The sequence below is a fragment of the Scardinius erythrophthalmus genome, assembly GCF_964197995.2.
Source record: "Scardinius erythrophthalmus genome assembly, chromosome: 13".
NCBI lineage: Eukaryota > Metazoa > Chordata > Actinopteri > Cypriniformes > Leuciscidae > Scardinius > Scardinius erythrophthalmus.
The window spans coordinates 40,998,222-41,003,689 of NC_138233.1; the positions used below are offsets into that span (position 1 = coordinate 40,998,222).

The 5,468-nt window shown below is 35.8% G+C and overlaps 1 long non-coding RNA gene across 1 annotated transcript; it reads left to right on the forward strand.

The window, feature by feature from the left end:
- Window positions 1-2,630: 2,630 nt before the first annotated feature.
- Window positions 2,631-4,963, forward strand: LOC308700986. Its single transcript, XR_014031379.1, has 4 exons — window positions 2,631-2,816; window positions 3,343-3,511; window positions 3,901-4,066; window positions 4,152-4,963. It is a non-coding gene; the product is annotated as an uncharacterized lncRNA (long non-coding RNA).
- Window positions 4,964-5,468: the final 505 nt, after the last annotated feature.

The window sequence follows — 5,468 nt, forward strand, 5'->3', positions numbered from 1 at the left end:
AGTAAACGTGCGAGCACGCAAAATTTACCTGTTGGGTAGAATTGGTTGGGGGTGTATATTTCGTATCATATTAATAAAAAAAGAGTGTATCGGATGAAAATAGCATGCAAAATTAAAGCATGAACTCGTGTTATAGATATGCAATACATATGGCAACTCTTCGACAAAAAAAAAAAAAAGAAAAAAAAATAGTTTTAACTTCTCATTCATTTTCGCACAAAAAAACTTATCTCGTTTATAAATATTGTTTTGGAAATTATGACATTATTTGTCCCATTATTCCGCACCCGTTTGAGCGCAATTTTAAAGACAATAGACCAGGTCATCCTGAAATATGCGAAACGCCTCGGCGATTTGCGGCGACCGTCATGATCCCTTCAACTCAACAGAACAGGTCAAATCAGAGTAAAGAATGCTCTTCCAGTGTGTCTATTTACTTGTATTTCTAATACAAAGATCTTCCCTCCTAATTTAATGTAAAAAAGAAAAAGAAAAAAGAAAAAAAGAGCCTAATAGCCGTGCAGAAACCGTGAATGTTTTAAGAAGTTTAAAAACGCCCGAACGCTTTTATAAATTCCAAAACACAGCCGATTAATTTTATAATTTTTTAAAATTAATTTACAATACGAATGAGAATAAAGTAGGCCTATTTAAAGACATTCCAACTTCTACATTTTAATCTCGCGCGCTCATATTTGTGGTAGTTATGCGATGTTTCTTTTGATCAATAATTTCTTTTAGACGCCGATTTTCTGCTTCCTTTTTTTTTCTTTTGTCCTTTCTCCTCGCTTGTCCAGAATCGGGTTTGTTTGGCTCTATTTCTGATGCTGTTTGTTTAATTCCTTTATTTGGTGTTCGATACACAGCTGCGGAGAGAATACAGTCCTCTTTCCCGATAACAAGCGCATTACTTTGACGAGACTCTTTGATTTCTCTGGCTTTACACAGGCTTTGACTCGGAGCTGTCAGTCCGGCTCTTTTGTTCAGCTCGAGTTTCTATGCAGCCCATCGTCCGGTGTGATGGATCCGTTTCGAAACAGGGAAAGGTTAAGGGTGGAAAAGTGAAAGGGTTTCCCTGGTAATTTCTTCGGTTTTACGAAAATGCTTTATTTCGTCGCTGTTCTCTCTTTTTTTTTTTTTTTTTTTTTTTTAGAGGCAAAGCTGCAAAATTGTATGCATGCACTTATTTCTTCATTAAAACCGCGTGGACTTGAGATAAACTGGAAATATATTGTCCAAGTTCAAATGTTCTCAAAATGGGTCACTTAAAGAAATCTATATTTAATTTAAAACGATATAATATTGCTAGCTACTCGGTTTATTTGTAGGCTAATAAACAGCTCGTCTAAAAACGCATTCACGTGTTGCGCTGCAGAATAGCCCGAAATGTTCTGCGCAGTGTATTCGAATGCAAAGTAAAGCATCACACTATAGTCCGACTGATTTGTTTTTGCGTTTTTAATTCTGGTTCTGTTCTTCCATTTTGCGCCACTCACCGCAAGATATCTATACAAATTCCGTCTTTATGAAAATGAGCTGCCGTTAAAGACTGCGATTCCTCTGAGAATAAGCGCTGTTTGCAGCTGCTCCGACACGTAGGATGATCTCAGAGGACAAAACACTGCAAAACCCACTAACATTCAGCATTGCACAAAATATCCAACAGATTGCACTTCACATAAAAGAGAATTTAAGAATCTGAGAGCTGAAGAAGGTATAAACCTAAACCGTTACTCACAGTGCCGTAATGCGCTTTCCGTTTGGGATCCTGTCATATCCTAACAGTAGAGTTTGTCTTGTCTTTTTCTGGGAGATTCACTTTAACAAGTGGAAAGTTTGTGTCCTTCTGCGCCATTTTATACATGATGAGCCGTCAGTAATGGGATTATTAAACAAAAACGGTTTCAGGCGCTGGCGTTAACCTTTTTTAATGCCTAATTAGGTTTTGCAAAGAAATAATTAGATTTTGCATCGCTTACATTGCCTATATTTTCAACTGACGTAGAAACAATTTCATCATTATTCGACCCTCTTGTCGATCAGCTTAACAATATACATTTAGCGTGACTGTATACAAGATGATTTAAAAATATGCTGTGATCAAATATTGTACATAAATTAATTATGTTGCACATTTGCCCGCATCTCTGCCGCGCTGTAATGAAGAGAGCGCCCTCTGTGTGTCAAGAGCACTCATCGCACATTAATACTCATTCTTATCCTCAACCGTGAAAAGTAGGTACACAGAAATGAAAAATAGCCTATATTTGACGACACAATTGCTTGTGGACAGTTTACCTGCTTTTTATTTAAAAGTCATGACTGGTCTTGATAAACTTTAGTCAGGAAATAAAGGCATAGTTCAGGCCGGCTCCCGTTTACGGATCAACAGGACCATACAATCCTATGAGCTTCTCCAGTTTCTCATCAGCCCGTAAAATGTTCATTAAAGTTTAAGTGGAGCTGTCAGATCCTAAGATGATGAAGACTTTAATTTTCACCCGAGAACATTGCGTTTTTGTGTGTGGTGTCAAACCACTGGTTCCTCCAGAAGTCCTCCTGCCAGCTGAGGCTGTCGGGTGTAGATTATCTTCATGCATTCATATCATAATAAGCACAGAAGCAAACATGGGCGTGTCGAAGAATGAAAAGACGACGAGAAGGAAAGGAAGAGAGACAGCAATAAATATAATTTATTCTCCGTTATTTCTATGTTTCGTTTGTACACATTTCTAGGATGACTGCAGTTTTACATGATAAAAAAGGTTTTCGCTTATGGTAGGCTATGAAGAATTGCGCATGACTGTCACATACGGGTGAGTGTCGTTTAATTGAAAAAAAGTATCGCCATTTTGAATTGTGAAGGGCAATGATATTGTTGAAACTAATTTGTCTTAATGATGTGGTCGGCTACTTTATTTTATTATGACATCTATCTCAAACTTGCGCGCGCGTCACGTAAAATGATATACTACATATGACGTCCAATATACTATAATGTGCTGTACTGTAGGCTCTTATATAGGCTAGTCATTATATAGGCTACTTAAACACACACACACACACACACACACACACACACACACACACACACACACACACACACACACACACTGATATTTGTATTTATTGCATATTTAAGTAACACAATTTCAGTGGAATGGTTTGTGAAAACAGCCTAAAATAAACCAATCAGTGTGAATATTTTTCCTCAAACCTAATAAAATAAATAAAGATATCAATTATTTGATGATAAGTACATATATTGCCTAACAAAAGAAATCTGAGTTTTATAGTGCCCTTTGCTTTTTCCCTTTCTTCTTTTGTCATCTTTCTTCGAAGGTGGTTCATCTCCATTAGTTTCTGCAGTATACTTGAGCCGAATGTTGGAGAATAAAGTTGAGCTTGTCCACAGTCATGTCCTGTAAAGATAGAGGGGTGTCAGGACGTACGCGCTCTTTAAATGGACATCATGAAAGTGCTTTTCTTATAAGTGCATTAGCATTAATGTGTAAGTCTCTTTATTCTCTTCCGTTAAGGCAGTTTTTCTTGTCATCTTCACGTGTATTGCACATCAAATATATTGAATAAAATATTAAACTCATAATTTTTAAAGATGAAAATCATAGCTGTTGTCACATTATCATAATTAAATCGGTTCATTTTTCTGTAATCTAATTTGGTTTAAGCTCATGTTGTAATTTTTGCTCTTCTAACATGAAAAACTGGCGATTCATTAAGAATCATCACACGTCTTTAAGTGACACTGTTCAAACAGAATATGGCTTGATTATTTTGTGCTGTAAAGTATCAATCTAAATTGCATGATTCCACAGGAGAACCAACCGATATAAAATACAGTATTGTGGATTTATCTCATATTGTATGTTGTGTTTACAGAGAGTGTGTGAGTATTAGGACCGAGAGGAGGAATCGATCCATTACACAGAGAGCTCGGAGAAAACTGATGGATCAAATGAAGTCCATCTTTTCAAATCAGAGTAAATAACACCACTCTCCAAAGCTCAAAGACACACTGTAAGAACATTTTTATTCTTGAAAACCGGTAAGTCTGAAAGCTGTAGTAAACTGTAAATGGTTTTACACATCAGTGCAAGTTCTTACAGTAAAATAATGGGTTTGATTTCCAGGGAATGCATGAACTCGTAAAATGTATACAATGCAATGAAATGGAAGTTGCTTAGGATAAAAGCATCTGCAGAAGGCATAAATGTAATGCAATGCTGAATACATATAGGTTTTATATATTTCATGTCAATTTGGTTGTAATGTCAGAGCATCTGTAATGTGAGGACTGTAGCCGACAGTGAAGTTCTGTAATATTCATCATTCTGTGATCAAACATGTGTCTTGGGGTGTTTCCTAGAACTGTAGGTGTCTACCCAGAACATATTTGGAAAGTCTGCTACACCCTTTATAGAGACATTCCCTTAAAATTAACATATTCATATATTTATTTAGTTTTTAAGTTACAGAGCTTAAAGATATACTGCATAGCAAGCATGACCCGTATACAGAGTTCAGTAGTGTTAATAAAAACACTGCAGGCCACACACTGATTGCAGAGCCTTATAGTGATGTCGCACTTATAATGATGCACATTTTGTGTAATAACATCACAAATATAGTAACACTGGTCATTTCTGACCTTGTGAGGACATTGTTTGGTCCCCATGAGAAAAACAGCTAATAAATCATTTTATAAATCAAGTGTTTTTTGAAAATGTAAATCTACAGAAAGTTTTGTGTGATGGGTAGGTTTAGGGATGTGTGTGTGTGTGTGTGTGTGTGTGTGTGATGGGTAGGTTTAGTGTAAGGGGACAGAATATACAGTTTGTACAGAATAAAAACCATTTTGTCTGGAGAGTCCCCATAAAACATGAAAGCTCAACATGTTCAAGTGCAAAGTGGAAGTGATGAAAAATATTAAACATTTTTGTTCATTGATTTGTATTTTTGATAATACACACCGTTAAACGCCCATACGTTTAACAGGCTTATTTTGATCACTAAAAATGCTCCTCAATTAACATATCATAAAATAGCATTAAAATCATAAAATCACATCTCAGCAGAGTTCAGCAGATGACTTAAGGAACCTTTAATTAAGGGAAAATACTTAATGACAGTCTTAATGTTACTTTTCATTTCATAAATCAGTCAGTTCGCTGCCATTGCATGTTACATTTGTATTATACTACATTCACACTTTTTGACTCCAAGGCCTAAGACAACGTTTGAAGGCACCATCTAACAGGGATCGTTCTGGCAAGGTTTTCTCAAAGTTATGGACAAACGTTCTTCCATTAACTTTAATAGAATATCCGTTCAAATTTATCTGGTATTTAATAATGTTCTCAAAACATTGGCACAAAAACATTATAATATTTATACATCGTTAAACTAAAATGTTTTGTTAGACAATTGTCCAACATTTTTTAAATGTA